At 47.2% G+C, this 8162-nt stretch overlaps 1 long non-coding RNA gene across 1 annotated transcript; it reads left to right on the top strand.

Moving 5' to 3' along the window:
- The first annotated feature begins 1793 nt into the window (after nucleotides 1-1793).
- On the top strand, nucleotides 1794-7285 carry LOC139998772 (uncharacterized). The gene is made up of 3 exons (XR_011803675.1): nucleotides 1794-1923; nucleotides 5248-5301; nucleotides 7147-7285. It is a non-coding gene; the product is annotated as an uncharacterized lncRNA (long non-coding RNA).
- Nucleotides 7286-8162: the final 877 nt, after the last annotated feature.

Genomic DNA, 8162 nt, shown 5'->3' with positions numbered 1-8162 from the left:
GCTCTATGCTGCCTTGAGTGTAGCTTGACATCCCTCTTTCCCTGTTCTTCATCCTCTTGCTATTCTAAACAAAGCTTCTGTGGACAACCTGTCTGTGGCCAAATATGTGCAGAGCCATTTTGGCCTTTATGCTGGAGGGGCTTTAGAAGGATCAGTGGCATACAGGAGATGAATTTAGTGACAGGGTCTTGGTAGCACCAGCTGCTGACTAGACAACTGTTAAGAGGTTTCTTAGAAATCTTTTCTTTAAAAACAAAACAAGCTTCTTGGTACATCTGCAAACATCCCAGCATCTGGCCCTTGTCACAGTGGGGTCTTTGAACAAGCAGCTGGATTTCCTCCTTGGTATCTGCCAGTTTCTCCTGTGATTCTTCTCCTAGACCCTGCTTTTTCTGGTCCTTATCTGCTGAGAGGTGTGATGGTTTGCTTGTCAGCTGTCATTTGAGGACAGAAGAGAAGGTGTCTCCTTCCCTCTGCTCCAGAGAAATTACTGCTGTAGATGCTCATTCTACAGTCTTAATCTACTCATTGTTTTGTTTTCACATCGTTTGTCTCTTTTTGTCTCACACTCCACTTGCTAGTAGAGAATCTAATACCCTAAAGATAAAGATCCTGGAGGAATTTTATGGACAGTTGTAAATAAGTCTCCTTACTGGTGGCAGGGACAGTTGTGAGCTCATGGAGGGCGGGCTGGAGAAATATTGTGTGTTCTTGCAAGCAAGAAATGCTACAACTGAACACTTTGGTTAATGTGTCAAAACATGAATGACTGTAGCTGGCTTCACGGAGCTCGGGAAGAAAAGGGGGAGATAACCTCCCAACAACTGCAAGTAGCCTTGCCTCTAACTAAAGAGATTAGAGCTAGTACTTAAGGATGCAACATGCTTTTTTCCTCAGCAGCATCTGCTTCACATCCGAAGCCACTACTGTGGCAATTAGCTAGATATAAATTATGTGGAGGAACAGCTGAAGAAGATCAAGTCAGTGAAATGGTTTTCCTGAGGGGCTCAGTGACAGCAGGATTAACGCCTGTCTAAAGGGTTCCCAGTGAGATTACTGACTCCTCTTGTCTTAGTCCCTTATCAGACATCATTAAAACACTGCTCAGTTTGTCAGAGCAGGTTGGTGTTTCTCTCAGTGCTGCTCTGGGCCCAGAGCCACTGGAAATGTGGGATTGGCTGGGAAAGGGCTTTTCACAGGACTTTGAACCAAGGAGAAAGGAAAATGTCCAAAGACGGTTGTTATCACAGCAAAGAGAGAGTCAAACAAGGTAGTGGTCCTTTGGTGAAAAGTCTCCCTGGGGACAGGGCTTTCCAAAATCCCACTCCAGGGCTGCAACAAGAAACATTTATGGGTAAAGGGGAACGGTAATTTATGGATAAACGGGAAATTCTGTGATATCTGGCTGATCTCATCCAAGCAGACTAGCTCCAGGAAGCCTGGTTTGGGCGAGCAGTGGCTGCTTGTGTGGTGGCAGAACTATTTAACCACCGCTCACTGCAGCATGGCCAGGCTTTGCAGAGCAGGGAGAAAACAGGTGGGTTGGAGGAGGTGGAAACAGCATCTCTATCATCAACAGGAACCATCTTTTGGGAGACGGGAAACTGATTAGAGGCTACAGAGTGGGTGGAAGTTGCTCAGAGGCAGGGCATTTCCATAGATCTCTAAATACAAGATTTGTCATTTCTCCGTTTTCTGCTACATAGAAGGCTTCCCCTATGCATTTGTCATGCCACCATCCTCCGCTTGAACGCAGTGGAGCTGAGCGCGCTGCCCTGGCTTGGAGCACACCACTGAAACCAGCTCACGGCTGAGAAGAGGGCTGCCGAGGGGTGTCTGGATGTGCAGAGACAGCTCGGGGCAGGAGTGCCACGGGAGCCCATCCCTCCTGTCTGCAGAGGCAGCTGTGACAGCTCGGCAACGGTTAGCGACGGCATTACTGATGCCCTGACACTCGCCCGCCTTTTAATCAGCACGCTGTAACTTTCATCTCCGCCTGGCTGAGCACCTTCTCTCCTCCCATCCCCGCTGAGCTGACAGCGTTATCCTTCACAGGGCTGCCGGGCTCCTCCTGGGGGCCGGGGCCGCGTCCTCTGTCTTGGAGGAGAGCTGCTGACTCGCTCAGGAGAGGAGCGGGGAGGAGGCTTGCAGGGTTGTTCCTGGCTGAGCCCGTGGGGGCCCCGTGAGTGTCTGTGTGTGTGTGCCAGAGGCTTCCTTCCAGAGTGGTGCAAAATTGGTGCTTGGATGCTCCCCTGCCACTGGCAGAGCTTCCTAGGAGAGGTGTGGGCTGCCACAGCTGGTCTCTGGCGGTGTCTAAGTGGGGCTGGGGAATGTGTTCAATGCTTTCCCTCTGGTGGAAGAGGGCTGAGGAGCAAAGGAGGAGCTGAGCAGCTCCAGGGCTCATCCAGGAAGGGAAAGAGACATGGGAACAGCAGTGCCCTTCCAGCTCCAGTGCCTCTCATCTCAAGTCCATGTTGCTCGCTCCAGGTGAGGCCTCACCACACGCACACCATGTCGCACAGCACGTGCCATGCTTGCAGAAACAAGAGTGCTAGGTCCAAGCTCCCAGCCTTTGGGGCACTCAGTGGCAGTCAGGAATTTCTTCAGTGGCTGGGCTGGACGGAGGCTGCTGTGGCAGCAGCACTGGTGCGTGCATTGGTGCTGGCGTGGCTGTGAGCAAGGCATGACTAAGGGAGGAGGTTCCTGCCCGCTCCTGACTCAGTGGCAGCTGCCTGGGGGACGTGCGTGACATTGGGGAACTGGAAGAGGCCCAGCACTGACCTCAGGGGCAGATCTGCCCAAGCTGCTCTCGGCAGCAGAAAGGCAGAGCGAGGTTGAGGCTCTCCAGGTAACTGCTAACAAACTGCTTTTCATGGGCAGAGGCACCGACGTTTTGCTGGTGGAAATGAGGAAGGAAAGAGAGAGAAAAGCCTCGTTTTGCAGGCAGCACCATGCGAGAAGCCTCCCACAAAAAGGGGAGAGGAGAGCTCCATCTCCATTACTTGTCGTGTATGTGTAAATTGGGGGCCGTGGAGTCTACGCAGAGACTGCTCCCCAGGGCCCTGCCATCCTCTTCAGCCAATTCCATCTGTGACCTCGGTCAGTGACAAATGCAATTCTGGCCCTGCCTGACCTCAATTAACTTCCCTCTGGCCATACCGCGGTTCAGGACAGTATGATTCACGCTGAAGTCAGGGAGTTATTCACTAAAAGCTAAAAATGTTAAGACTTTTGTTAGCTTTGGGTATGTCGAAGCCAGCCCCACACCAGCTACTTAGCCTGGCTTCTGTAGAGGTAGCATTTGCCTGAGGTGGGCTGATTTTTAAACCTCTGCCTTGCCTCTCCCTGTATTTAGATAATGTGGCCCTCAAGCAGCAGAAAATAGAGCTTGCATTTTCTCTCCCTTTTAAATTCAAGAGATCTTAATAATAATAATCTGCCTGTCCTGTGTAGCTGGTGTTGTCTTGCCTTTGGCCTTGCCCTGTTTGCGTGAACAGCATCTCTAACTGAAGAAGATATTGGGCGAAAGAACGTCAAGACCCCCAGCAACAATTAAAAAATTCATTAAGCTACAATAGGCCAGTCAGTGCTGGGTAATTATTAAGCTGTAAGAATTGCTAATTGTCTTATTAGCATTAAACAATTATGCAAATAATGGAAAACATACCATAAAAGTAATAAAATTACCTCTCTTTTTCTTTTTAAACCAATAATGAGATTTAAAATCTAAAGTGACGCTTATGGTTTTGCTCTCCGGGGTTTGTTGGGAATATCTTTGGAGACGTTTTTTGCCTCCCAATGTCTTTGGAGCCAGACCTCCAATGGCACCCAGCGCAGGGGGAGCAGGACATCCTGAGCCACATCTCCTGTGAGTCTTTTTGGGAGGCTCGTGGTGCCACCACCCCAGGCTGTGCCCTGTTCTGCACTCGCCACGGGCAGCAACGTGGGGACATGCAGGTTCTGAGGGCTTTAGAGGGCCATGTGGTGGTCACGGTGCTAGACATGGACAGGTGAGAGCTTGGATTTTGCATTATCACGGGCTTCCTGCAGCATGTCAGGCTTTGTGTCCCCTGCTCTCCCCCAGGTACAATACATGGGGCTTCAGGTTTGGTCTGGGTGGGAGCAAGCTGGTGGATTTTACATCAATTCAGAGGGATAGTGGAAAGTCCTGGCCTTTAAAGTTATTTTATTTCAAGGATTTTATCTTCACATATCTTGTTAGCAGCCCGAGGTAAGAGCTGGCCTCTCCTCCTGGTAAGGAACCAGATGGACTTCAGAGTTCAGCTATAAGGGAATGCCAAAAAAAAACAGCCTTGCCTTCAGTGAAAGGAGAATAAAGCCTCGCCACCACGGAAAGGAGACTTCGTTTATTTGTGTTCCCAAGAAGCTTGGAAGAGGAAACGGGCTTCTTTGCTCAGAGCGCTAACAATGTTAATCACTAACAAAAGTTATTGTGTTTCCAAGCTTTAAATTGTGCTCCACTGATAAGAGAGCATTTCAAAGCAGCCCAGCCAGCTCCTGCTCCAGGGCGGGTCCTGCTGGTGAGGCCGTGATAGATATGGGTGACCTCACCCAATCTCGTGATCCAGAGAGATTTTGATCAGCAAAACACACCTTTCACTTTCTCTCTCCAATAAGAGCAGTGAAGTTCTGGCCATTTTGCCAGGGCTGTGCAAAGATCAGAGATCACCATTAGTCCATATCAGTTTTCTTGGAAGAGGAGGGGAGGTCACCTTCTGCCAAGCACCATCCCCCTTTCCCTCAGAATGCTCCTTTGAGCTCCCTGAGGTTCTCTGGTGCCCCACCAAGCAGCTGTTCATGGCCTCTTTGTTTTTCCTTCTCGCCTGGTGCGTAGGATGCAGCACGTGGGCAGTCTCCCATCCTTGCTGCTTGGAAATGACTTCCTGACATTGATCCCCCACCTCAGTGTTTTGGGGACAGGAGAACCATCAGGCCACCTTGCCAGCAGGGCAATAAGTGACAGAGACTTTGTTTTTTTTTCCATCAGATGTTCTGTTATACCTGGGTGACAGGTCATGCTTTGCCCCGATGCTCACTGTTCTTGGTCCTTCGAGGTTTTAGGGTAATGGATTTACCATTTATGAGCTTCTTGGAGGCATGTGTTGTGGAGAGATTTACCAAAGTGCCTCTCTCTGTAACTTCACATTTTGCTTTCATCTTCTTTCAGTGGAAATTCGTGTTCAGGCTTGAATTTTGTAATAACTTTTTTTTTCTGCTGCTTTACAGGTCAAACTAGCCAGACTCCGAGGAGAGGCGGGTATCATGCAGAAGCATTTCTGTGTGAGTAGCTGTGAAATAGTTGGGGCATTCTATTCTCTGGTTTGGGCCTTGCTGTCTCGGTGGAGTCAGCCTGGCTGCCTTCTGGGAAGAGAGAGCTGATGAGGCATGTTACTGATGAGACGCGTACTTTCTCCTCCTTGTTTTGAATCCCTCAATTTAATACGAGCCATTGGCAGGGGAATATATGAGAGCTCTTGGCTACAACACACGCTTCCTATTGTTGGGAGTGAACAGCCCTGCATACAGCCTGCAGCAAAATTATGAAGTAGCTCAATTTGATCTACTGATTTCCCACAATAGTTAAAAGATGTGATTTTCCAGTCTACGTTGTTGTGCACTCTTATGAAAAAAACGTTAGTTGATTCTCAGCTTCATGAGGCCCCATGCTGGCTGATATGAGGAATCAACCCTTTCCCTCTTCCTCGGGTCTTCAAAATAACAGACATTGGCTTGTTTTTCTTTGGGCTTTAGGGTAGTCCTGGACATATATTTAAGTTTTTCTCTACTAATGGTAAAACCCAGGATACTGCATATGAGAACCAGGATAAATTTAAGAGGTGATGGCAGAGAATGGTTCCCGCTAGTCATAGCAACCATTGCAAAGCACTCAGCATTTCCCCATTGCAGACTGCTGTCTAGGAAGAGAACTGAAAAGGACTGGGAAGGAAGAAAAGAGAAAGTGTCTAAGTGCAGAAGAATAAATCACTCCATGTCTGTGGCCTGTTCTCCAACAAGCTTCTGAACACGCCACGGGAGGCAGGAGGGCAAAGAGCACAAAATGGGAATAAAGACATATAAAGCTCCTCCGAGGAAAAGATGTAAAAGGGAAAACCACAATCCAGAGTGAGAGTTTGTAAGCTTTATCCCACAAGGAACGTCCTGTGAGAACAGCAGTTGTTGGTAATGGGTAAGCAGCTGCACAGACAGCTCTGCTCTTTTCCTCCCCAGCTCCTCTCTCTAGTGCTTGTTAGTTTACCTGTTGGTGTATTAAACACTCATCATGGCTGTAAACTCCCGCAGAGCTCTCCTTAATCACCAACTAAGAACGCAACACAAGTCGCTGATGTCTGTGTTTTGAAAAGCCATTATTGGGCCTGTAGTAATGCTGCTACTGCATTAGCTAACTTGTCCAGCAATGTCATTTTAATCACCTTAGCGTATAACGTGGACCTGTTTCTAATGGTATACCAGTGGCTGTGTCTCCAACCTTACCCTCTCTTGGGATGCACAGCTTGGAGCCGATGACTAACAGATTCTTCTTCTGGTGTCTGCAAGCCTGGATGCCTTTCTGATAGGATCACCTCGGTCAAACACAGCTGACCGGGCTCAGTGCGGGGAGGAAGGAGGTGAAATGTAGCGATCTGTGATGTACAGAAAGCAGCAGCTGCTCTCATAGTCCAGCTTGGCTTTCTGCTCCGTGGCTACGTGTCCCCTGCTGCCCGGTCCCAGCTGCCCCTTCCCAAAGTGCAAGGTAATGAGAACGGACTAACCACACCGACTCATTAAGCTGGGTTTGTTAGAAGACAGATTGTCATGTTAAACAAATATATTTTTTTAAAAACTAAAAATCATTCCCTGTGCTGTGCCCCATCTGGGCCATTAAATCTGAAAGGGGCAACTACAGCTGTGTCAAAGCGAGGCTCGCTGGCTTTCCACTACTGATTGGCAACAACTCCATTTTCAAACATCATTTTTGTCTCCTCATTTCCCAGTGCTGCACTATTTAGATTGCAAGCACGGCAGGGGGACACATACTGCTAAACAAAACAGTCTTTGGGACTTTAAGAAAAGAAATCCCACGAATGCGTTTCTGAAACCCGTTACATCCTTTTTATTTCTCACAAGGCCCCTTCCCTGAGTGACCTGATGGCAGAGGACGGAAGGACTGCCCATCGTTAGCCAGTTTGCTTTTCACGAATTCTGCAAGTTTCCTCAATTTAATGAAAAGGTGGTGTGGAAACAAACCAGGACAGCTCAGCTTTCGGGGTTCCAGCACTGCTGTGATGAATATTTCCGAACTGCAAGAAAGCAAGCATCTTTTTTTTGAACTGAGGACACATACACACACAACTTTGAGTTAATCCAGCATTTCTTTTGATTGATCCCTTGGTAATCTGATTAATTCTGAGTGCAGATGTTTATCCCTTCCTTCACAGAATACAGCCAGTACTTGAGAGCAAGCTCTCTGTGCCATATTTCCTACTTGCCACACTGTTCTGTTATTGTTACGGTCGTGCAGCAACATATGCTAAGGCCTTATTACAAGGGATTCCTATAAATGGCATAAAGGATTAATAATGTATTTATAACACAACTTTGTTTTAGTATAAAGTGATCTATAAATTTGTAATAAATGTTTTATAATGTTTTTGTAGCCTGTTATAAATGATAAATGGGAGACTATAGATGCCACATCAAATATTCATGCTGCATTGTGTGCATTATTATGCCGTTACTGTTCAGGAAACCATTAATAATAAAGTGAATGGAGATGTAAAAGTTGCTGACATGCCCAGCAAGCCATTTATAATGAAATGTATAATCCTTACCATAAAGTAAATACATTGGCCAGTGACTGTTGATGAAATGGAAACACACTGAATTATTCGTAAGGTATTTATATATTAATGTATATTATCCATATCATGTCATAGAAATGCCATTAATATATTATATTATATGTATTATTAATTATTTTTACCTAATTTATAGGCAGCTCCTAAAGTGTTACCTTGTCTCTTCTGCAGTTTTGTCAGCCATATGAGAGCCTATCTGCTGAGTTATTTCTCGTGCTGTGCGTGCCGCGGGGCAATTGTATAAATTAGCCATCACCATGCTTTCCCCAGCTGTGGCTAGGCCAC

Source organism: Anas platyrhynchos, chromosome 15, assembly GCF_047663525.1.
Source record: "Anas platyrhynchos isolate ZD024472 breed Pekin duck chromosome 15, IASCAAS_PekinDuck_T2T, whole genome shotgun sequence".
In the NCBI taxonomy this organism is placed as follows: domain Eukaryota; kingdom Metazoa; phylum Chordata; class Aves; order Anseriformes; family Anatidae; genus Anas; species Anas platyrhynchos.
This window is presented reverse-complemented; position numbering and strand designations above follow the sequence as displayed.